The sequence below is a fragment of the Sciurus vulgaris genome (genome assembly GCF_902686455.1).
Source record: "Sciurus vulgaris genome assembly, chromosome: 2".
NCBI classification, from domain to species: Eukaryota; Metazoa; Chordata; class Mammalia; order Rodentia; family Sciuridae; genus Sciurus; species Sciurus vulgaris.
The window spans coordinates 170,358,159-170,384,094 of record NC_136462.1 but is presented as its reverse complement, the minus strand read 5'-3'; the positions used below and the strand labels follow the sequence as shown (position 1 = coordinate 170,384,094).

At 34.1% G+C, this 25,936-nt stretch overlaps 1 protein-coding gene and 1 long non-coding RNA gene across 4 annotated transcripts in view; one reads left to right on the top strand and one right to left on the bottom strand.

The window, feature by feature from the left end:
• The window catches only part of LOC306655128, a 554,397-nt gene that overhangs the window by 97,937 nt on the left and 430,524 nt on the right, over positions 1 to 25,936 (bottom strand). The window lies entirely within an intron of this gene.
• Positions 1 to 25,936, top strand: part of PLCB1 (phospholipase C beta 1) — a 722,251-nt gene that overhangs the window by 328,567 nt on the left and 367,748 nt on the right. The gene's annotated exons all lie outside the window — the stretch shown is intronic.

The window sequence follows — 25,936 nt, the reverse complement described above, 5'->3', positions numbered from 1 at the left end:
ATTATGAAGGAAACAATGTAATTTATTTCTAAGAAAATCAGTTAAGAGTCATTAAAAGGTTCTGCCATGTAATCTCCTAGGTTTCTCAGAGTCCAGAGTGAAAATCCAAAGCTACCCCAGTGGATATTGTGTAAGCAAGAAATAAGGGTTCATTGTTCATAAACTACTGGTATTTTATGTTGATTACTGTAGCATTTGCCTGTTGAGGAAAACAACTCAATTCCAGTTTATGGGTTATCGTTTAAAAACCTGCTATGAAAGTTTCCATAAATCCTGTGAAAAGACGTATGTTTTCATTTCTTGTAGATCAGTATCAAGCAGTTGTTCAGCTGGATTATATGGTAGATTTATGTCTAGCTTTTTAAGAAACTGCCAAATTGTTTTACAAAGTGGTTGTATAATTTTCTGTTCACACCAGATTTTTAGTGGCTCCAATTTCTTGCCAACATTTGGTATGCTAGGATCTTTTTAATTTTAGCCATTCTATTATGTGGATAGTGGAACATCAGTATGGTTTTTATTTGTATTTCCCTAATGACTAATGATATGAGGAATTTTTTTTTTTTTTATTGCTTAATTACCATTTAGGTTCCTTCTGCAGAAAAGTGACTGTCCATATCAGCCAACTTGGAGAGGAGAGTTGTTTTCTTATTTTGAATTCTAAAGATTTTTCTACTTGTATATAGTCTGAATACAAATTATTTTTTAGATATATGATTTGTGGATATTTTCTCCAAGCCTGTCTTATCTTTTCACTCTCATCACATTGTCTTTCAAAGAAAACAAATATTTAACTTTTATGAAGTATAGCTATTGATTTGTTCCCATAGGGATTATGATTTTAGTATTGTATATTGTCTTTGCCTTAGCTAAAGATTTTATCCTCTTTTTTAATAACTTATTTTTTAGTTTAAATACTACACTTTACATTACAATTTATGGTGAGTTAGTTTTTGTGTATGTTGTGAGGTAGGGTTTGGATTAGGTTCTTTTTATTTACTTTTTAATAGGTTTCTATAAAATTTGTCAGAAACACTGGTTTTTCTTTACTGAACTGTCCCTTACCCCTTATTGAAAACCATTTGCTTGTACAGGTGTGTCTCTTTCTTGGCTTTTTCTCTTCTTTTCCATTGATCAATTTGTCTTTCATTATGCCAATCCTGTACTGTTTTGATTACTGTAACTGTATAGAAATTTTTTAAATCAGGTAATCCTGGACTTCCACATTTATCTTCCTGTTCAAAATTGTATTGAGTCTAGATTCGTTTCATTTCTACATGATTTATAGAATTCATTTAACAGTTTCTATGAAAACTTAGAGATTTTGTTTAATATTGCATTTAGTATTTAAGATTAACTTGGAGAATAATTATTTTAAAAAAGGATTTATCTTACTCCTGAATATGGTATGTCCCTCTATTTAATTCTTGAATTTCTTTTAGTCTCTTTTTTAGTTTTCACAGTAAAAATCTTTTACACTTTTATTCAAACTCTTTCCTAAATACTAGGTACTTCATGAAATTGTTTATTTCAATTCCTAGGTGGTATTGTCATATGTAGAAATGGAATTGATTTTTGTGCACTGATTTTGAATCCTTCAATTTTGCAAACTTGTGTGGTAGTTTTAAGTTAAATTTTATATATTTGATTGGACTTTCCACAAGATGATCATCTTGTTCTTTTTTTTCTAATCTAGGGCAATGTTGAATAGTGACGACATGATCAGACTCATTTGTCTTGTTCGTGATCCAGAGGGAAGCATCTAGTCTTTCATCATTTAGTATGATATAGATGGAGGCTTTCTGCAGATGTCTTTTATCAAGCTGAGAAACTTCCTACTGTTCATTTAGTTATTTTTAGGAATGTATGTTAGATCTCCTTAAAACCTTTTTCCTGCGTCCACCAAGATGATCATATGATTTTCCCCTTTGCTTTGCCATTATGGTGAATTATGTCAATTAATTTTTAAAATATTTTTTGAATTATAGATGAGCCAAATATCTTTATTTATTTATTTATTTATTTATTTTTATGTGGTGCTGAGTATTCACACATGTGAGGCAAATACTCTACCATGGAGCTGCAACTCCAGCCCATGTCAATTAATTTTTGAGTGATAAAAATTTATACATTCCTGGAATCAAGCCCTGCCTTGGTTATGCTGTTTTGCTCCTTGTGATATTATTAGATTCTGTTCAATAAAATTTTATTTCCAATTCAACACCTATGTTGGAGCTTTGGTTTTTCTTTTCCCCTGATTTTTTGTGGTTTTGGTGGAGGGTTTCATAAAATGAGATGGGCATATTCCCACTTTTTCAATTTTCCAGGACAGTTTGTATAGGCTTGGTACTATTTATTCCTTGAATGTTTGGTAAAATTCACCAGTGAAGCACTCTGAGCCTGAAGTGTTCTTTGTGAGAATATTTTTAGGTACCAATTTAAATTCTTCAATAGATATAGAGTTGTCCGAGTTATCTACTCCTTCTTAAGTGAGGTTTGGACTTATGTCTTTCAAGAAATGCATCCATTTTTAATGCTTCCTTTTCTGTTTTCATTTGCATTCATAATATTTCTTTTTCTATTTATTCTTCTAAGATTTTCTCTATATCACAAGTTTGAGCAATTTTATTATCATGTCCCTTTCTATAATTTTCTTAGTATTCCTCAGACTTGGGGTTAATTAAGCCCCTATGTCACTGTAAGGAAGTAACTCTAGAGACAGAGCACACCTTTACCGGGACTTTCCAGGCCTTTAATTTATTTGCAATATAAAAATTGAACCCCAGGGGCTAGACCCCCCAGTCTCTTTTACTTTTTGTTTTGAAACAGGATTTTGGTACATTGCTGAGGCTGCTTCCAGTGGCCGGAGAATGCTCTGTGGGACTCTGTGCAGATCTCCAGAGTTCTTTCTCTCCAAAGGTGTCTCTTCTCCAGTACCTTCTGCTTCAGTCTTCCCAGCTTCTCAGCCCCACCTCCTCAACACAGGGAATCCCTGGGATATTCCTGTGCTCTTCCTGCCCTATTCAGTCTCTCAAGACAACATATTGGGTTGTGCATAAGATTTACTTCAGTGGTTTAGTTTTGCCCAAGGATCACTATTCTTTGTTGCCTGGATATTCTGTATAATAAAAAATTTTAAATGTATTTTGGCTGTTTTGTTGTTGTTGTTATTGTTCTTTCAGGTAGCAGGGTAATTCTGTTCCCTTTAATGTCATGCTGACTGGAAGTGGGAATGACTAAGCTGATGCAGAAATCAGTGCATATTCTTGGCTCAAGGCGTTTAGAGCTAAAGAAGTTTTTTGTCAAATTGGGTTATGTTTATTGGCTTCATCATTTACTAGCAAATCTGCTCACTTTTTAATAAATGGTTGCTTTGCTAATCATTTTTTCCCCAACCAGCTTCTCTCTGTTAAAAAATAAAATCCAATTGCCTACTTCCTGTTGACTTACATAGAGTTCCACTATTTTGGCTTTTTGAATACAGCTCCTCTGGATTGTAGAGAACTTATCTGGCTATATGTGTGAGTCATTCACTTTTATGTAATTTGCATTGCTAACTACATCCTCCAAGTGGAATTCTGGTGACAAACTGTTCAAATAGGTCTTTTGTAAGTTTGCATCAAAGAAAGTTTTATGGAAATTTCTGGCATAATTAAATGTCTTTTCATGTGTGTGTGTTTTCAAAATAACATGGTAGAATGCTAAACAATTTAGACAGGAAATATTTTTTTAGTTAGATTTCCTTCTACAGCTATAGTGCTGAGTAACTTAGTGAGTTAAGTTTCAGTGTGATAAAGTGGGAGAAAATGAACTGTGCTCACATAGGATATAAACATAAGTCAGAAATGAACAATACCTGTCTTGGAATATGTAACATGATTAAACCCAAGCACAAATATTCCCAGAAGTAGATTTTCCTTATCAACCTAGTTTTGAACTTGAAAAGTGCATGTCTATTTCTATAAAGGAAAAGTTATTATATATGTATATAATTATGAAATTATATTTATTTAAATGTTTATTTTAATAAAATGAATGTGTTATTTATACTGTTATTAATTAATGTTATTAATTAATTATATATTGTCAACATAGTACATGGCCTCATTTTAAATATGCTCATTTTTTGTTTATTTCTTAATTTTAATTCTCTACATGCATCAGTAAGACATTCTCATTGTGAAGAGTGAAAAGTTCAAACAATTCAGATAAAATAAAATTCCCCCATTGTCATTTTCTTATCTCCAATCCAATCTCTTTCTCTTTCTGGAGGTGATCACTGAAATGTCTTCAGTGTCAATATTCCCTAATGGTGGTCCCATGATCATCTCCTGCATTTCATGCCTTCCATCTTCAAGGCATGAATATTAATGGTCAGCTCTCTCCTTTTGCAAAAGTCTATCCCTACACTATGATTTTCTATTTCAATCAATCCTACATGTCTCCCATCTTTCACTGACTTCTCTATCTCTGATCACCGAGGACATCCCTTTTTGTTTTATCATTTGGAAAAGTGACCACAATGAACAGACATAAAAAAAAAAAAAAAAAAAAAAACTTGTTTCCATCAGTTTTCATTTAGAACAAAAGCAAATTTATCATTGGTTAAATTCTCTTGTCTAGGTTATGCAATTAATTTTATCAAATTCCAACATGTTGATTATAAGTCATTGGATTTTTAGCTAATGATTTGATTTTATGACAGGTTCCAAAGGACAGATGAAAGACTCTGGTGTGTTTTCTGTCTCTGGAAAATTTATTGAATTTCCATAGTTTTCAGAACCTAGGAAATGGAAAGATGGTGATACTTCAAGTCTCATAAAGTTTTCAGAGTTGTGTGCATTAGCATGATTGGCAGTTCTATCTCAGGTAGCAGTCCTTCCCCTGGATTGTCAAAACCCGTGTTTCTAAATAGGAAGATTCTGAAAAGGAATTAAAACATCAAATTTTGATTATTGGAAAACCTGAAAAATTATAAGAAAAAATTCTAGAACATTGTTTTCCTTCTGCTTTTAAAAGTTTTCCATTTCGTTCTTTAGATTTTTCTGTAGAAGTTCACATTTGTTTTAGATTCAATTATGTCTTTAAGGAATTCTAAAACAACAATTACCAGGAAATTTGTCCAAAATGTCATGAGAATGTACTCTAGACAAGATAGGTCTGGTATTATTGTGGTGGGGAAATGCCATGATTCATCACAATATTTTTAAAGGCAGTGATATATTTTAAGAACTTGAGGATGCTCTTTCATTGCAGAAACCAGCTTCCTCTTAAGGCAGAAATTTTTTTTAAAAAAGCAAGCTACCAAAGAGAGTTAAATTCCTTAGCAACTAAAACAGGAGAGAAAACAGGCTTTTCTCAGTCTGTAATTCTGGGTGTTCTTCCTAAATGTGTCAAAATGATCCCTCTGACAGTTTTTGATGTAAGTTTCTACTTGCTCAGAAAGTTCTATAATTCTCTTCCCTTCAACACAATCAAGTTGCCTATTCCTCCACTGTATTTTCCCCGTCACCCAAGGAGGCCCATTTTGCCTACTGTGTGGTATTTCAATAATTGGAAATAAAGAGTTTTACAAAAAAGGAGAGTTTGTTCCCTAGATGCCACTTTCTAGGGGTTTTGTGGGATAAAGAAACAGGTGGTGGGTGGCCTGGGGTAAGTTGATCAGTGGCAGGGGGCAGTGCTGTAATCAGAATTTTGATATGCATGACCCAACTTCATGGCACTTTATAGAACACATGTTGAGAAAACAGCATATCAGAGTGCTCTGAGGGTGGAGTTTCCCAGCCCTCTGACACTTGTGCAGGCCTGTGGAGGGGTTGTTGGTTTCACCTGGTTGGAGATTGTCAAAAGTGACCTCCAAATTCTTGAAAAACAACTCAGACAATTATCATAGTGACCTGTACTTCAGAGGTGTTAAGAAGAGCAAAGCTAACAGGGGGACACGGCTCTGCTTTGTAACCTCTAAACTCCGAGATAAAAGCAAGTTACTAAAATCAAGTGAATCCCTTCTCTGGGATTTCTTTCCTCCTCCTCTGAGATTTAATTCAAAATATCTTGCTTTTTTTAAAAAAATTTTAATCTTATGGAAAAAAAGAAGAGAGGTGAATCCATTAGCAGGAAAATAAAAACAATGAATTTATGACATTAATATTTATTTAGTGCTAAATATGGTTAGTCACAATTTTAAGACCATCACTTGTATAACTTCATTTAATCTCATCACAATCCCATGAAATATGTCCATTTTACACTTACAGAAGCAAAGTCTTAGATTAAGGTAAGATCACAGGTACAGTCTGTATGTAATAAAGTCATAATGCAGACCTCAACTTGCTGCCTTCAGTCCCTAAACTGACTCTAAGCTCAGATGCTGTTTGGAACAGGACAGGCCACTACTTGATTCAGTTTTACCCAACTTTCCTACTTAATCATTTCACTGACCTGCTTTGGCCTCAATACTCAAATGCCTTCCTGCCTCAGGTCCTTTTTTATTAACTATGCCATGTCTCTGCAATTTTTCTAGACCTTCCCAGATCAACAAAATTGTCACTTTCCCACAGTGTCTTCTGGGACCACCCTATTCAAAGTAACACAGAGGTCTTCCCCCAAAGCCTCTGTAGTGTAATCAGGGTTTGCTTTATTCATAATTCTTATAACGATAGAATATTATCTTCTATACTTATTAGGTTCTCTTCATTTTTTTCTCACTAGGCTTGAAAGATGCATGCCATAATGAAGTGTGGACATTGCCTTTGTATTTGCAGTATTATCCTCTGTGCTTAATATTGCTCCCCCATGTAATAAATGTTCACTATGAACTGAATGAGGTGAAATGAAGAGTTTGAATTTTACACTTTTGTGAAGCTATGCCCCAGAATGAAACATTTAAAGAATACTTACTCTCTCAAATAGTGGGATAGCTCGTTTGTATTTCCACTCTAATTAACAATTAGAGATTTTCTCAGTTTTTTCTCTTTCTCATAGTTAAGACTTGCTGGTGAATAAGACCAGCAGTCCATACTTTAAAGTCACTTAGGGAGACAGATTTTCTTCCCAGGATGCTTGATCTTTGGTGTGTTTGTGTGTGTGTGTGTGTGTGCACACTGGCATGCTGGGAATTGAAACTAGGGCCTTGCACATGCTATCAAACTCCCAACCCGCTAATGCTGTCTTCCACTGGTATAGTTAGAAATCACACCAGGGAAAGACTGGTATACAGACCATAAGTCATTATATGAATCAAGGTAACCTGTGTCCCACACAAAATACAGTCTTCTCTTTAATAGTATAACTTAATGTCAAACCTTTATATTTCTAATGATACTTTAAAAATCAGCCTTGCTGTTCATTTTTATAATGAAAGTTAGGCATGAAATCATGTCACATACAGTTGGAGAAACTGAATCAAAGAAATACAGGACATACTTAAAGACAAGCCAGTATATATGGAGACTCCGTAGGCTGGGTCTGAACAACTTTGATGATATTAAAAGCTTAATTGGCAAAAGTTTAAAGGACTGTTAGGATTACAGTGAATGTCATATGTAATATATGTGTAGTTAGGTAATGTGCAAAATGATCATGTATTAGATGTACTAATAAACTTAATTGATCTAAAATGAAGAGAAAATGTCTACTAAATTTTTATTTAGGCTTATACATTTTATGTAGGAAAAAAAACATTTAACTTTGGAAGTAAAAAACAAATCCGTATCTTTATTTTGGGTATAATTTCTGCCCATATATATCAATAGCAAAATGTTTAAATTTTTAAAATTTATTAAATGCATTGTTGAACATTTAAAATACCCATCTGATATTTGTTATTGAACTTCAAAATGATATATGAGGTATTAGGTAAATACAGTCTGCCTAAAATTAATTTTGGAAAGTAACTCAGAAGATAATATTTTGAAGACAATTCTGCCAACAATTATTAAATATGTTTTGAGGAGAAAATTGCTATCCAAATTGCGCATCTCATCTTTGGCATTTTCTGAAAAACAAGACAAATATTTTTTAGTTTGTGAAGGCAGCTCACGACAGTTGCAAGTCAATTAATTATAAAAGATTTAACCATGCATTTGACCATAAAATGAATTGGTTGTGGTTACTGAATTATAGTTTTAGATGATTTTATGTAGATCAAAGCATGCTTGGACATAGTGATGATTACAATGATTATTTGTATGAATACAAAAACAAAAAAATATTAAGATTAATAAAATATTTTTCTTGGAAAAGGTACAGAATGTTTTGAATAAACAAACAAAGCATGGGAAAATATTTGAATTCTTCATGCATTTTTAAGATCAGTTAATAAACTGAAGACATTCAAGGAACTCATTATAGAAATCCAGCCTTATTTATTAGGGAGTGTTTATTTTTAATCACTGCATTCATTTGCTGGTCTAGTACATATTTTTTCAAGTACTTAAGATCCTCATCTCTCTTTGTATATGATAATTACTTTCCAAATACCTTTTAGTTACTTGGTCATTGCTTATTTTTTCAGAAGATAATGTTACCAACAACAAACATCTGTTCCTTTAGTCAATTAAATAGTCAAGAAGTGAAATATGCATTCACGTCATTTTATTTAATCTTCAGAATAATTCTACAAAGTAAATTCACTTATTTAGTTCTAGGATATTTATTGGCCACCTAATAGCTATGAACTCCTGTATGAATTTGGAATACAATGGTAAAATAAAGATGTCAAAAGTCCTTGTAGTCACAGAGATTACATTCTCAAGGGGAGGATGATGCAATAAAGATAATCCTGATTTGTGGTACATCAGGGACAGGTGATGCTATAGAAGTAGCAATCCCATGGACAGTGAGCTAGTTTCTGCTGCATGATGAACTAGCCCAAACTCATGTTTGACGCTGTTGTCATTTGGGTTCAGATCAGTGGGACTGCTTTGCTCATGCAGGTTGGGCTAACACCTGTTGGAACAACTATGGGAATACTGTTAACTTCCAGATCAGTACTTATGCGATATTCAAGTAAGTGTAAGAACAATATTCTGAGAAAAATACAAGTATTGCTTTTCTCATAGTATTTTCCTTTATTTTGTATCTTTTATGTAGGGATGTTTTCTCATAGATTAACCTGGACTGCTGAACATCAAAACAATATTAAATAGAGCACACCATTATGCAGTAGTTGCTTTGGGACAAATACATAACTATAATTATTTCATCAATAGGAAGGCAGAGACATACACAGCCTCACTGCCAAATACTTTTGTATCAGATGTTCAGTGAAAAGCCAACAGAAAGGAAATGTGTAAAAAATGATATTTGTTTTGTGTACGCTCATCCATGACATTTAGGGAATTTGATTATAATTTAAATTCATATTATCTTGTTGTAGTTGTGGTTTGTATGCTACTATCTTTTGGCACAATTTATAATTCCAAATTCATTGCTCCATTTACTTGCTTAGTAGTTCCTTCCATCCCCAGCTGTCAGCATGACTGGGAGACACTGTTGAAACAACACTGCTGTTGCCTAGGTGCCCCGCACAGCACCAAATGCACAGGGGTGGGGCAGAGATGCTCAGTGCGTGTTCCTGGAAGATCCAAGGTACAGAGTGCCCTTCTACAGTAGAAGCAAAGGCCCAGGGCAGCAGTCAGCATCCAGCCCACCTTCACTGCACCTTTCTAGGAGGGCTTACTGAACCTGGCCCACCACATGAGGACACCTCTATAGAGGAGCTGCTGCCAGTTTGCTTCAGTTCACCCTGAATTAGAGGACAGCAACCCTGAATTTTCAGGATAGGGAAGCAAAGTGTCAATCCATAATGAATTCCATGCAGTGAGCTGTAGGAAACAGTTCTGTAGTGCACAGTTCTTCCGTGGAATAGAATTCCTCCTCAATCAGCAACTGCGACTTGTTAGTGTGTAAACTTAGTCTTTTTCTTTTGAGACAGGGTCTCCCTCAGTTGCTTAGGGCCTCCCTAAGTTGTTGGCACTGGCTTTGAACTTGCCATTTTCCTGCCTCAGCTGCCCAAGTCTTTGGGATTACAGATGTTTACCAACTTACCCAGCCGGTCTTAAAATCTTAACACATGTTTATAAATTATCTCCTTAAAAGATAATGAAAGGGAAGAAATGTATATGAATATATGTATATATATATACATATGTATGTGCATATATACATACACATATTTAATATGCAACCATTTTAAAAAGCATACATATATACATGCATTATATGCATTTATATATATTTTTATTTTTAAAACATGAGACATAATATTAGAAATTCATATATTTAATAAAATGAGTATAAAAACATTTTATTAAGTATGTATATTTCTTGCTTGTCTTATTTCCATATTTCATTTCATTTTTCCAAGTTTGATACTTTCTTTTAAGGATTGCAGTTTCAAAAAATAAGTAATAAGAAGTTTAAATGATATTTATGATAAATAGCTTCCCTTCATTTGTTAACTTATATACCTTTTATTGCTATTATTTACCATTCTTATTAATGTAATGACTACTCCTGCATTGTATTTATTTTTAAAATACTGTTACATAAATTTGAAACTAAAATTAAGTGTGTTCCATGAGTTGGCTCTAAAGATAGCATAGCTATTAAAAATATATATTCTTAAACCTTTCCAGGAAGGGAAAATACTTGACATGAACTACTCTGACATTTAAATCTTCTCTTATTCCTGTCAGCACTGTCATAGTTAATGATAAAGGTGGTATTAATAGCCATATAATTTTCTGAAAATTAATTTTTTAACATTTTCAAATGACAAGGCCAGATGGGTATGTTTACAGTTCAAAATCTTTTATTGTATTATTTTCAAAGATATTCATATACCTGTATCCTCATTTCAAGGAAATAAAATGCATATATGCTTCATGACACATTGACTTGCATTTAATTAAGTACAGTAAACAATAAAAGGTGTCCCGCCTACCCCTGATGCTATCAGCCCAGGTCCTAACCCTCAAATTCTAAACATTCTTTTTTTAGCATAGTCATGTATGTTTCCTGGGTTTTCTAGATGTATATACAAGAAATGCAAATATACACCTTTTATTTAATGATAGCATAGTATCTATACTGTCATATTTTAAATATATTTTTTAAAAGAATACTATTTGTAAATATGTGATAATAATCTAAATCACTGGAATTTTCCAAGAAAAGGGGAAAATAAATCAATAGAACTCAATTGAAAAGCTGTGAAAAATGGAATACAATAACTCCCTGTTCTCATCAAACTCATTCAAAAATTATGAATGAGTGCATATCTATTATGCCCTCACCTAAGTGTATTTATTCATTAAACATTTCCATGTTCCAGTTATTCTGTCAACAGTTGCATTCTTATAGATTAAAAAAAAAAAATTTCAGTTTTGCTGATTGGTGAATTGGTAATTACTACTCCATTTTTGGTTTTAAATCATTTTCTAACTGCTACTTTTCAACGCTTGGTGAAAATAGTTTACTCTGCAGATATTTTTGCAGAGTTTTTACAAAACTTGCTGGTAGAATAGTTGTATAAAACCCCAATTCCTTGTAATATATATATATATTTTTTTTTTTTTTTTTTTTGCTATTCTACTGACAATCCCCAGTGCTCCATCTCAAGTTTCTTCCTTTTGTTTCCTCAAATTATAAGAAACCTGTAAGCTTGGAACAGGGTTAATCCCCTTTTCTTCTCTATTCTGGCCTATCATCTGTCTTCACCAATCCTGGGCATGACTAAAGGGAAAAACAGCACGCGTGATCCTTCTGCTGGACAGCTGTATGTCCTGTGACATTTGAGTATCCAAGTTGGCAATTAAGGTGAAGATCAAATTAGTTATTATAGGAAAAGACCAGAAAGTGAACCCCAGAAGTAGCAGAATTCTACAAAATTATTTTTGTAAACATTAATCAAACACTTCCTCCAACACATATGTATCTCCAACAAGATATATGAACTCGTTAGACTGACCTTTAGACCTCTCACCATGTCCTATAGCTTCTTAGATCTGCCATTTCTTCCATTCTTTAGAGACACTGCATATGATTTTTCCTTTCTCTGAAATTGCTGGCAATATGCTTTTGTTCTACTATAAGCTATTCAGCATCATCTCCTTCTTCTTGACCCCTGTCTCTTCTTTCCTATTCTTTCTACTTATCTTTTACTGGAAGGGCCAGAAGACACCTTTCTCCCTGTGAAGTGAATGTAGATGACCCATGCTCCACAGAATCATGCTCAAAAATACTCGATTTTTTTTGGGGGGGCGGGATAGTACTGGGGATTGAACTCTGGAACTCAGGGACACTCAACCACTGAGCCACATTCCCAGCTTTATTTTGTATTGTATTTAAAGACAGTGTCTCACTGAGTTGCTTAGCACCTCACTAAGTTGCTGAGGCTGGCTTTGAACTTGAGATCCTCCTGCATGAGTCTCCTGAGCCTCTGGGATTACAGGTGTACACCACTGGGCCCAGCAGCTTTTGCATTTTTGCCTACTGAATCCTATGTGGTCACATGCATAATTTTCAAATGAGTTTGGTGAGAACAGAGTTATTGTATTCCACATTTCACAGTTTTTCAATTGAATTCTATTGATTTATTTTCCCCTTTTCTTGGAAAATTCCAGTGATTTAGATTATTATCACATATTTAACAAATAACTTTCTTTTTAAAAAATATTTAAAATATGACAGTATAGATACTATGCTATCATTAAATAAAAGGTGTATATATTTGTATTTCTTGTATACACATCTAAGAAAACCAGGAAACATACATGACTATGCTAAAAAAAGAATGTTTAGAATTTGAGGGTTAGGACCTGGGCTGACAGCATCAGGGGTAGGAGGGTCACTTTTTATTGTAAAAGATTTGTACTTTCTGAATTTTAAATCCTGGGAATATATCTCTGTAATGGTTAATTTGAATTGTCAACTTGATTGGATTAAGAGATGCTGATGATTGAGAGGCTTCTGGGTGTGTCCATGAGGGTGTGTCTAGGAATGACTGGAATGTGGGATAGTCAACTGAAGTGGAGACCCTCCCTAAGCGTGGGCAGCACCACCCAATAGGATGGAATAAAAGCTGAAAGAACAAGGAAGCAGATGCAGATGCAAGCCAGGCTCTTCTTGAATGGGTTCTTGATTGCTGCTTTAATCATCTGAGGATATGGGACTCTGACAGTGTTTCTCCAGGGAGTTTCCAGAAGCCTTGACCTCAGAGTAGGGTAGTACTCTTGATCTCTCTTGTTCTGGGGTTTCTGCATCTTGGATTGTGCAGCTGCTGGTTCTTCCAGCTCTCCAGCTGCAGACAGCCATTGTGGACTATCCAGCTTCTGGTCATGCAAGCCAATCTACTAAATCCCCTATTTATAATCATACTTCCTGTGGCTTCTGTTCCTCCAGAGAACCCTGACTAATACAATTTCTCATCTACGTATTAAACTATTTAAAATAATTTAGATAATAGTAAACATTTGATGAACAATCCTGAGAGTCTAGGAAAGTTCAATGTAAAAGTTTCATTCACTCAACTGATATCTAAATTACCTGACTCATACACTTGAGGTAGAGAAATGTGGTGATGTCACTGTTTTCCCTCTTTATCCTTCCATTCCTCTTCTGTTACTATGACACTTTTGATGTCTCTAAGGTTGAAGCAGAGACAGAGAGAAGAGTCAAGGGGCATAGAGATTGTACTTGAAAGGCATCCCTTTCATTCGTTTTTGGCAGATGAGCTTGACAGTAAAAAATGGATTTTGTAGTCCAGCTATGGTTCCATTGCAGGTTGCGCCCTGTATCACCTCCGTCCTGAGGCCCAGTGATTGAGTGATCCCATTGCCAAATTGCCAATTGCAGTAGCAGAAGGAAAGAGGAAGTGACAAATCCTACACAGGCTCTTAAAATGTCTGCCTAGAAGTGTCACAGACCCCTTTAGCTGACATATCCTTGGTCAAAACAAACTGCACGGCTGCATGTAATTTCAGAGTGAACAGAGACTTGCAGTGACCCCAGGTATCAAAAAGTACCAAAAATAATGATGGGATTGGTGTGTAGCTCAGTGATGAGCTACATGTATAAATTAGCATACATGAGATAGTGGGTTTAATTCCCACCAGCACTGGAAAAAGTAAAAAAGAAAAGTAGCATTGATTTTTTTTTTCCCCAAGAAAGTTAAGGATGAAATTTCTTTTAATTTTTCAATTAGTTATAATCTGGTTGGTTACATGTGAATTTCACTTAATTAGAAGATAACAGATGAGGAGGATACCTCAGCCCCCTACTTCTTCTTTCTCCTTTCTCTCTGTTCTTGTTTTCTTCCTTTCTACTGCTTTTCTGTTTTCCTCTGACCTTACCCTTAAAGCATTTTTATCTACAAATCACCAGAAAACCAAATCAAGCCAAAATAAAGCACAAATACAACTGTGTGCCTCTGAAATATTTGGTTCCTAAAGTTGTTGAAATATAGGGGACCACAGAATTATCCAGAATTGCCAATGCGGCATTGATAAATGGGCATTTTGCTATGTTGTCACTTTTCTCTCAACATGGAAGAGGTTGGATAGTTATTACGGTTATAAACAATATGCCTTTTCCTAAGAAAGACTACACAGAGAAGTGCCCTACACTCCCAACAGTGGTTCCGCCATAATGGCTTCTTTTCTTTAGTTTCTTCCTCTCTAGTTGAGCAGGAATCCCTCTTGAGACTCAGTAGTTTTCCCAACCCACTGTGACTATCAGGGAAACATAGACTGGGATGTAGGGAAATGGATAATGGGTATTAGTTTTCATTACCCTGCCATCTTGAATTAATCCAATTGGTGAATAAAGCAACAGTCAAGGTTTATATCCTCTCCTCAGGGAAGGAAATGAGTAGAAAGAATAGCAATATACAACCTACTAGTCAGTTTGGTATTCGTTTAAAAAAAAAAAAAAGCGTTTTAGTAACAAATTTCTCATTACTGTGCTATCAAGTGAAATGTTCCATAAACTGTATCCTGTTTTGTTAAGTATACTATGGACAATTTTGTTAAATTGTTGAGTTGCTCAGTGATATTAATTCTTCTCCAAGAGAGCCTTGGAAATTTTAGCATTTAGAAGAGAGATGAGGGAGAATACAGTTGACTCAGTGGAGAAGCAATCTCTTGGAGCAAGTAATTATGTCCCATCTGTTTGGAGAAATAAGTTGGCCTTTAAGAGAGTGAATGGGGTAACAATTTAATTAAGGGCGGGTTAGATTACATGCAAATTACTTGCTATTATTATTGGAGGGAGCTGTCAAAATGGACAACTGGGAAAGTTCTGTTTTCCATGTTTCTTGAGGGGATGGGTCTTGGCATAGCTGGAGAATTTAACTTGATTTTTTGGATGTAAGTTTAAGTGCTGGGATGTGGAATGATATCATTACAGTCTATGTACTTTTGCTCTCTTTTCCTCTTCCTTTCTTACTCAAGTACTGTTCATTTATAACTTGGTTTAACACAGTATTCTGTTTTGGGGTTTCTTTCTTTGGTTTGCAAGAATCTTAGAAACAATCATTTGCTTAAAACAAAAAGATTTGATGAAAAAATTATTTGGTAGCACTTAGCAATTCTGAGTCATCTTAACTCTGTGGACTTGAACTTCCTTGTCTGATAATAGCCCCCACCCAATTTTGTCTAAGTCATTGTAGGTTTTATAAGCAATTCAGTCATTTGCAATGCAGTTCATTCTTTCTTAATGTGGAATTATCTATATCAATCTGAATTTAGTCTATATTAATATGGAAATGCTAGATTTTTCATACCAAACCATTCATAAGGAAGTACTCTATGAATATTGACTTGAAAATTACACATTTTATTAAGTCAAATCACATCTCAGGAAAAATCAGAGCTTTAATGAAGATGTGTTTAAGTGGACACCAGGACAATGGTGTAAATGAGTTTCCATATGTTGGTTAGTTATTTATAGGGGTGAACTTCCAAAAAGGATAGAGTTGAAATAATGAATCCATCTAACTCACGACAACTGATCTAAAAATACTTTTTGTAAGCTCAGGTTGCTCATAAAAACAGTGACTCTATTTTAGTACCACTGATGGAACCCATATGTACTCTACCACTGAGCTACATCCACAGCCCTCTTTATTTTTTATTTTGAAATAGAGTCTCTCTAAGTTGCTGAGGAGCACTTTGAACTTGTGATCTTCCTGCTTCAGCCTCTGGAGTCACTGGGATTATAGGTGTGTTCCATCATACCTGTCAAGACTGACTATTCCTCAGTTTATCTGGCATAATTTCAGATGACATCTGTTTTTCAGTTTATCAATTATCCCAGGTTTTTCATTTTTAATAGGTTATTACTAATGGAACTTTTATTTTTAAAGGTTAACCAGACAATAATTCTTAGATATAATATGAATACAAATATATATATATTTGCTTGCATGTATTAACATAGCATGGGTCATATGCATATAAGAACAAAAAATGATATTTTCTCTATGGTGCTTGGTTGTAGATATCTGTCAATAATGTAAGAATTTTTTAATTATTTTAATGTATTTTCTTTTTCTCATTAACATGTAAATCTTCATGACATGAATTAAAAACTCATTTTTCCATCAGATGAACAGGCAAATATCTTCTGAATGACTTCCATTAGATCAAATTGAAGCTCACAGTTCCAGAGATGGGAAGTCTGAGATTGAGGTGTTGGCCAATTCATTTTTTCAAATGAGGCCTCTTTGGTTTTTCTTTCCATCCTCATGTGGTAAGGAGAGTAGAATTTTTATTTTTAAAAGTAGTTTCAATAGTACTATTGTATAGGGCTATTGATTTTATAATAGTAGTTTTTAAGTCAAAAAGTTTTTAATCTCACAAGTGTCATGATGGGGACATAAATTACATACTCACATAGGACACTCGGCAGAAATTTGACTTTAATAAATCATGTTTGCTATATGACTGTCAGAATCTGAGAAAGTAATAGAGAAGTATCAATGGGCAAAGACCAAAGGGAACAAAAAGTTACAAACCTTTTTGGATAGTGAAAGTTTTCAGGATCTTGTTTTCCGATGTGCCACACCCAAAGGTAAGCAAAGATCAAAGCCAAAATAGAGTAGGAGTAACAGAGGTCAGTAGCCATTAACAGGATCCCATCTCACCAACTTAAAATGCGAGCCGAGGAGAGGGTTTCATGGATGTCAGATAGCAAATCTGAAATGCAGGGAACTAAAAACTTGCAACAGGAAGGTTATACTCCAGAGCTGCTTCATGGGGCAGGCATGTGGGTATTTATGTATTTCTTATCAAGGAGGGAATGGAGAGACCAGTGCCAGAAAGTTGGATAGAGATATTAATACAGCAATTATACAAAGATTAGCTATGGACCATTTGAAAATGTATGTTTTAATAAGATGCATTCTTAAGTATAATACAAAAGGCATGGAATAAGAAAATACAGTGTTATAAAATATTGAGTATTGGATTCTTTTTGGGGATACCAGGGATTGAACTCAGGGGCACTTAGTCACTAAGCCACATTCCCCAGCCCTATTTTATATTTTATTTAGAAACAGGGTCTCACTGAGTTGCTTAGTGCCTCACTTTTGCTGAGGCTGGCTTTGAACTGGGGTGATAGGTGTGCGCCACCATGCCTGGCAAGTATCAGATTTTTATATGTCTATTTATAATGCCATGATTCTTCAGTTTATTTTTATTTGTGATTTCTGTGATGTGCCTATTCAAAGTAGACTTGGCAGTTTCTAACATTCTACCCACTAGATGCTACTCTGGTCTCTATAATTTTACCAACAATTAATTTCAAAAAGAATAGGATTATAATTAGACTGGATATATTTTTAAAGCTATATTCTGTCGTGTTCAAGTTAATTTTAAAGTTTTAAAATCAGTTTAAATTAAAAGGATTACACACAAAAAAGTAATTCAGTAAACTATACAATCAACAAATAAAAATTTCTTAATATAACCTAGAGGTGGCAAATGATTGGATATTTGCTTCCTGACTCCAGGTTGGAAATATCTCTATAATTGGATCTACAGTAGATTTGTGGAGACTACTTTGATAAATAAGCTAATTTTGAGAGTGTTATAAGTAAAATAATATTTGGATTTCAGTTCAAATAACAACTCTAATTGCAGTGTTTATAGTTGTATATGAAGTTTGTTTTCCCAAACAAAAATATGACACCCTGAAGTTCATACTGCTTCACTCTCTCAAAATTTAAATGCAGAAAAAACACCAAGTGGTCCCATCAAGTGACAGACTTAAAGTCTGTCTTAAAGACTTGAAGACTCACAGTGTGCTTCCTCATCTTTATTATCACTATAGTATCTTTGCTTATTTCTAATCTGCTCTTTGAACTCTGATATGTATAATATCCCAGAGTCAGGAGATAGGATCTTTGACCAAAGTGAGAAAATTGATATCAAACCTTTTACTTGTTCTGTAAGAAAATATGTGGCTTTGAATCTGTATATGTCAACTGTATGTCAGAAGTCAACATTAAGGGAACTGGCTCTGTGACTCTGTGGTAGAGCACATGCTTAGTATGTGTGAGGCACTGAATTTGATTCTCAGCACATGTAAATAATAAAATAAAGGTCCATCAACATCTAAAAATATATTTTAAAAAAAGGAAGTCAACATTAAGTATGAGTTCTCCAAAAGACCTTGCTTTTGGTTATTTTTAAATAATTAACAAAAGGGTTAGGGAGGTAGTTAAGTGATAGACCACTTGACTTGCAAGCATGAGGTCCTGGATTCAATCCTCAGCACCACCAAAAGGAAAAAAAAGTAACAAAAATATGCTAATTTGAAGCACATACATGCTTTAATTCATATACACATATTTCATTATCTATAATGAAAATATAACAGTAACACCAGCAATTTTTTTAAACTAACAAAATATTTTTGAAGCATTTTGCAACTGATATTAATAAGAATTTTCAGAGAAAGGTGCTACTTTACCAAAACATATTACATACATAATTTTCTAACAAACTTTCAGGTTATGTATTCCCTTATGACCAAGGTAGACCACTCTCCTATCCCACCCTTGGTCCCCATCATTATCTAAACCAACTTTCTTGAAATTTGTATTTTCTTTCTTTTACTATCAAAATAAAAACTGTAATATATTGCTCTTCAAAACCTATCCTTTGTGAAATAGTAACAAGTTAACATTTACCCTTGACTGGTGCTTGGTAAGATTTCGGGTCTTTGTGCTGTGTAACACAGAGAGATCACCCAAGTCCCCTGCCCATGTCTGGCTGGGCAGCAGAAATGGTGCCTTGCTTCCTGGTGTTTAAGACATTCCACATGAGAGAGCAACAGAACACGAATTCTCATAAGGCAACTGGAAAATAAAGTTATAATTTTCAGCAGAATCAGGGAAGGTTATTGAACATGTTATCCATGTGCTTTGAAAACATCCAGATTCACATGAAAAATCCTTCAGTGAGACCCCATCAACCTGGGGTAGAAAGTGAGAGCATCAATGATGGTCATTTTTTTTTTTGTATGATAAAAAAAAAAAAAGCTAGTTATGGTTATTCATCAAAATAGATTCTTCCTGATGCTTATAAAGTACAATGAAGAGAAAGTAATGGAAGAGTGAGAATGTCATTGGATGAATCCAAAGCTGTTTTAGAAATTAGACTATGACACTCTCTATTAAAGATGCTGGCATGATAAAAGCCATTAAAAATGAGAGTTGGTAAAAAAAAAAAAGTTAACACGTTGACATGATTATAACTTAGTTCTGTTTCTGAAGGGTTGGGAATAAAGATGTGGGAATAATTGTCCATTTGGCCATTTACAGAAGACCATTGATGTCTACTTTTTTCTGCTTTTTTTTTTTTTTTTTTGATACCTTGCTTCTATTTTTTTATTTCTTTCCATGACTGCATTATGGAATGCTCGTTTACCACCATTTCTGGCAATGATTTTAATTTATGACCAAACAGTGGAGGACTGCATAATGTCTTGATTGATTGACTGATTAATGTGGATTTTGTAGATAACAAGGGATAAAGATTCTGAAAAGATTTTCTGAAAATGGAAAAACAATCATATTGCCTACTGTGTGTCAGATTTAATGGTTTTTAATCTGATCTTTTTAGAGAGAATCAAGTGTTAAATATAATTAGAAACTTGTTTATTCCATTCACCAAATGATTTTAGAACTGGGGATAGGATACATCTAGCATAAATATTCTTCATTGGCCAAAACTAATAGCCCAAGTGTTTTTAGGGGAGGATAACACTGATCTCTTTCAAAAGGAACTGCAAATTTCCTGTCCTCACAAAAGTGGGTTGACTTTTAATTAGTGTTCAAAAGAAGTAATTAATCTTCAACAGGTCTATTTCTAAAGGAGAAGGATTTTTAACCATATATTCCCATAAACATTTTTAGATAAGAGCATCATTATTTTTAATTTATATTAAATTTAATTGACAAATAATAACTATATTTATGTGTTGATGTATGTATACATTGTGGAATGATTACATACAGCTGTTTAACATAGCCATCATCTTACATATAAATCACGTTACTTTTTGCATTGAAAACATTTTGAATCTATGCTTTTAGCAATTTTGAAATATATGATACGTTATTATTTACTGTGGTCACTATGCTGTATATTAGAGCTCAAAAACTTATTTCTTCCCTCTAACTGAAATTTTCTCCTCATCTCTACCTTTGGTTCTGGTATTCGTCATTCTACTCTTCACTTTCACTATTTTTAGTTTCTACATATGAAGGAAAGCATGTGGTATTTGTCTTTCTCTGTGTGGCTTATGTCACTTAGTGTGATGCATCCATGTTGTCACCAATTTCCTCCTTCTTTTTTTAAGCAGAATAGTATTGCACTGTGTGTGTGTGTGTGTGTGTGTGTGTGTGTGTGTGTGTGTGTGTGTGTATCTCGCATTTCTAACCATTCATCCACAGATGGATAGACTTTTAGGTGAATTTGCATATCTTAGCTATTGTGAATAATGCTGCAAGAACATGAAGGCAGACATCTCTTTGACATACCAATTTCAATTCCTTTGGTTATTGTGTCAGGAGTGGGATTGCTGAGCCATGTGGTAATTCTGTTTCCAGTTTTCAAGGCACTTCCATACTGTTCTCATAGGCTACACTAATTTACATTTCTACCAACAGTGTACACGGGTATCCTTTTCTCCATAACTTGTTACTTTTTGTCTTTTTCAAAAGTTTTTTTGTTTTAATTAGTTATATATTACAGAATACATTTATGCATTTTGATAAATCATACATAAATGGAGTATAATTTCTCATTTCTCAGATCGTAAATGTTGTAGGATCACATCGGTCATGCAGTCATATATTACATAAGGTAATAATGTCTGTTTCATTCTACTATCCTTCCTATCCCCACACCCCCACTCCTCCCTTCATTCCCCTCTGTTTAATCCTAAAAAAATATATATTTCCTTAGTTCCCTACCCACCTGGTTGAGAATTAACATCCACATATCAGAGAAAACATTCTGCCTTTGGTTTCTTGGGATTGGCTTATTTCACTTAGCATGATATTCTTTCTCCAACTCCATCCATTTACTGGAAAATGCCATAACTTTATTCTTCTTTAAAGCTGAGGCATATTCCATCATATATATATATATATATGTTATCTATATTAACTATGGATATATATATATTCATCTATGTATACACTACATTTTTTTTTATCCATTCCTCTTTTGAAAGGCACCTAGGCTGGTTCCATAGTTTAGCTATTGTGAATTGAGCTGCTATAAACATTGATGTGGCTGCATCACTGTAATATACAGATTTTAAATCCTTTGGGTATATACTGAGGAGTAGGATGACTGGGTCAAATGGTGGTTCCATTCCAAGATTCTGAGGAATCGCCATACTGCCTTCCATAAAGATTGCACCAATTTGCATCCCCACAAGCAATGTATGTGTGTACCTTTTTCCCCACATCCTCACCAACAGTTATTGTTGCTTGTATTCTTAATATTTGCCATTCTGACTTGAGTGAGATGAAATTTTAGATTAATTTTGATTTGCATTTCTCTAATTGCTAGAGATGTTGAATATTTTTTCATATATTTGTTGATTGATTGGATATCTTCTGTGAAGTGTGTGCTCAGTTCCTTAGCCCATTTATTGATTGAGTTATTTGTTTTTTTGGTTTTGAGTTTTCTGAGTTCTTTATATATCCTAGAGATTAATGCTTTTCCTGAAGTACATGTGGTGAAGATTTTCTCCCAATCCATATGCTCTCTTTTCACAGTATTGTTTCTTTTGCTGAGAAGAAATTTTTTAGTTTGAATCCATCCCATTTATTGATTCTGGATTTAGCTTCTTATGCTTTAGGGGTCTTGTTAAGGAAGTCAGATCCTAGGTCAACACAGTGAAGATTATTTTTTGTCTTTCTGATAATAGCCATTCTAACAGGTATTAAGTGATATCTTACTGTAGTTTTAACTTGCATTTCTCTGATTAGTGATATTGAGCATTTTTCATCCCACTGATCAGTTGTATGTCTCCTTTTCAGAAATGTCTGTGTAATTTTTTGGCTCATTTTCAAAATGGGTTATTTTCTTGGTATTAAGCTTTTTGAGGTGTGTGTATGTGTGTGTGCATGTGTGTGTGTGTGTGTGTGTGTGTGTGTGTGTGAGAGAGAGAGACAGAGAGAGAGAGAGAGCGCAAGAGAGAGGGGGATATGGTTTGCAGATATTTTCTACCACTTTGTGGGGTATTGCACAGAAATGCACAGTTTTCAAATTGACTCATGGACAGCCTTTTCTTTTAGCACTGCTGAGAATTGAACCCTGGGCCTCATGCATAATAGACAAGCACCATACCAGCTATATCTCCAGTCCCCAACTTCTATTTATTATCTTAAATAGAAGTGGGAAAAAGTTTCATGTCTCAAAATTCCATACTACTCAGTTTTAAAGAAGAATGAAATTGTGGCATTTGCTGGTAAATGGATGGAGTTGGAGAATATCATGCTAAGTGAAATGAGCCAAACCCAGAAAACCAAAGGCCAAATGTTTTCTCTGATATGAGGAAGCTAATTCAACATAAAGTGGGGGAGGCTAGGGAAGATTAGAGTTACTGTGGATTAGACAGAGGGGAGTTACTTTGGATTAGACAGAGGGGAGTGAAGGGATGGAAAGGGGTATGGGGGTAGGAAGGATAGTAGAGTGAAATAGACATTATTACCTCATGTACATATATGACTGCATGACCAATGTGATCCTACTGTATGTATAATCGGAAAAATGAGAAATTATACTCCTTTTTGCATGATCTATCAAAATGTATAAATGCATAATGTATGTATAAATTCATTCTACTGCCATGTATAACTAATTAGAACAAATTTTTAAAAATTAATTATTTTTTAAAAAGCCTGCCAAACTATAAATTAAACATTTATTGAACTTGGGACTGGACGATCTGTTCTTTGGGCACTAAAGCAATGATATAGTTTTAATCAGCGACCTATAAAATTAGGTATATAATCATCACTTCTAATATATTTTTGAACCATTGAGGTAGCAGTATGGGAAAAAACCTCAAACTATGTAAATATGCTACAAATAAGACAATAATCCAATATCAAGTATCAAATAGAAGTGAAGCATAGTGCTGTATTTATAATTCTTAGGATCCTTTAATATATGTTATCTGTTTCTTAAGTTAGCATTCCAAAATGCTTTAGTTTTCTTTTCTCTCTTTAAGGAAGAAATCGAAACTTTTTAAACATACACCTTCCCCAAAGTTATCTATATTAACTATAGTTACTTTGCAGTGTGATAGCTCACCAGAACATTCCTGTGGCCTAACTCAACTCTACCCATTGGCCAACATTTGTTCTTTCCCTTGCCACCCTATCTCCTAACTCTGGTAATGAACATTCTTCTCTCCACTTTTACAAACATTAGTTTTGAGATTCCTCATATAAGTGATATTACAATATTTGATAATGTCCCTAACTTTATTTTACTTAGCATAATGGCTTCATTTTCTAAATATTAAAATCAAAGTGTCCATATATAAATCTAGACACCCAAGAACAACCGGTGAAAATTCATTTATATGAAGTTCAAGAGCAATCAAAATTAATCAAAGAGAAAAGGAGAAACCTTCAGTGATATTGGACATATTCTTTCATCTAGGTAAAGGTGGTATAGAAGTGTAGATGTGAAAAAAATTTATTAAACAATGCAGTCACTTTTAAAGCTCCTACTATACAAGTGTCCTAGAGAAAGGAACAGCGTATGTGCACTCATTCATTCTCACACAGGGTAAGTAATCTGTGGGCTGGGGTGTAGTTCAGTAGTACAGTGTGTGTTTAGCCTGTGCAAGACTCTAGGTTCAATCTCCAGCAATAACAACAACAACAACAACAAATGATCTATCAAGTGACAACAGCACAGTAAACAGACACTATTTTCACAATAAGTTGCCATAAGGTAAGTTACATTGTCTTACAGTGTAAATAGTTCTCTTCATTTCAGCATCCAAGTGTATTGGAAGAGCTTAAACAATTCAAAATGAAGACCTATATCATAGGAATAAAAAGATATATCCACACTAAACTATCACAAGAATTCTGCTCTCCTTTTGCTTAGTGGTTATCATGAAATATTTTCTGATATTGGATAGTTATCCCTAAAAGATAGCAACCAAAATACTTACAAAGGAAATGATAAAGCGATGCCAAAGCTGAATAATAAAAGCATTTTCAACCTTATCATTAAAAAGGAAAAAGGTTATTATAAACAAAAATTCCTAGCCTTAAACAACATTGTGTCCCATAGTGTAAAGCTCATTCTATGATCTTCGAGTGTCATTGTTAGCCTTATAAAGTTATGACTAAATGATAAAACAGTAGGTTTCTTATAGTATGTCTCACATACTATGTATGAGAAAATATAATATTATTATTTTTGCTTCTTATGTTGAGTAATTCTTCCAAAAGAATATCATCTTAGATGATCAATGCTTCTCAAACTTTAATATTCATACAAGTTGCCTGAAATCTTGTTAAGACTCATCTTATCCTGCAATCATTCAGGGGTGAGACTGAGATTCTGCTTTTTGTAACAAGTCCAGTTTGTGTTGATGCCATTAGACTGCAGACTACAATTTGAGCAACAAAGTCCTAGATTAAAAAATATTCAGACTATGCATTGATTAGCTTATGAGAATCAGAAGGAAAAAAAAAGCATTGCTAAAGTTATGGTTTAAATATTGTTCCATGGAAAGCGACAGAATTTTCTATATATCCACCTGCAGAAGAGCAGCTGCATACTTTTAATAGCACTACCACTTATTTACTGTTTCTAGTCTAAAGTGACTATAATAATAGCCCTTCAATTAGAGAGCTGTTTCAGTAATAGAATCAGCTTTCTTATAGCAGCGGGTTTATTAAACTAATAACTGTTAGCATGAAGACACCATTACTGTAAATTACATTTATAATTATGGCACTAAATATACTCAGGTTGCATGCAATTATTAGAAATTTCTAACATAATCATTTACCTCTCCCACAGCTCTCTTCCGATCACATAGACCCTGTGAACTTGTGTTAGTAGTATATGCAAGCCTTTAATATGTAGCTGTTTTCCTGTATCCTATACAATTATTCAAACTGATGCATGGTCTGTCCAGAAACTTGTGTCACTAGCTCCAAGAATTGTTAATTAGAATTTCCTCCCCATTGTCTCCTTCCCACAATCTGGGTTGGTTCATTGTGTATTTTGCTGTGTAGTTATACATTGGTTTTCAGGGGAGCACAGAATAAAGAAAAGTTCATATAAGAAATGTACACATTAAACATTGATGCCTAACTAACATGGTAAATTGCAGTGGCTTCAATGGTAAACCATCAATTATGACTCCTGAT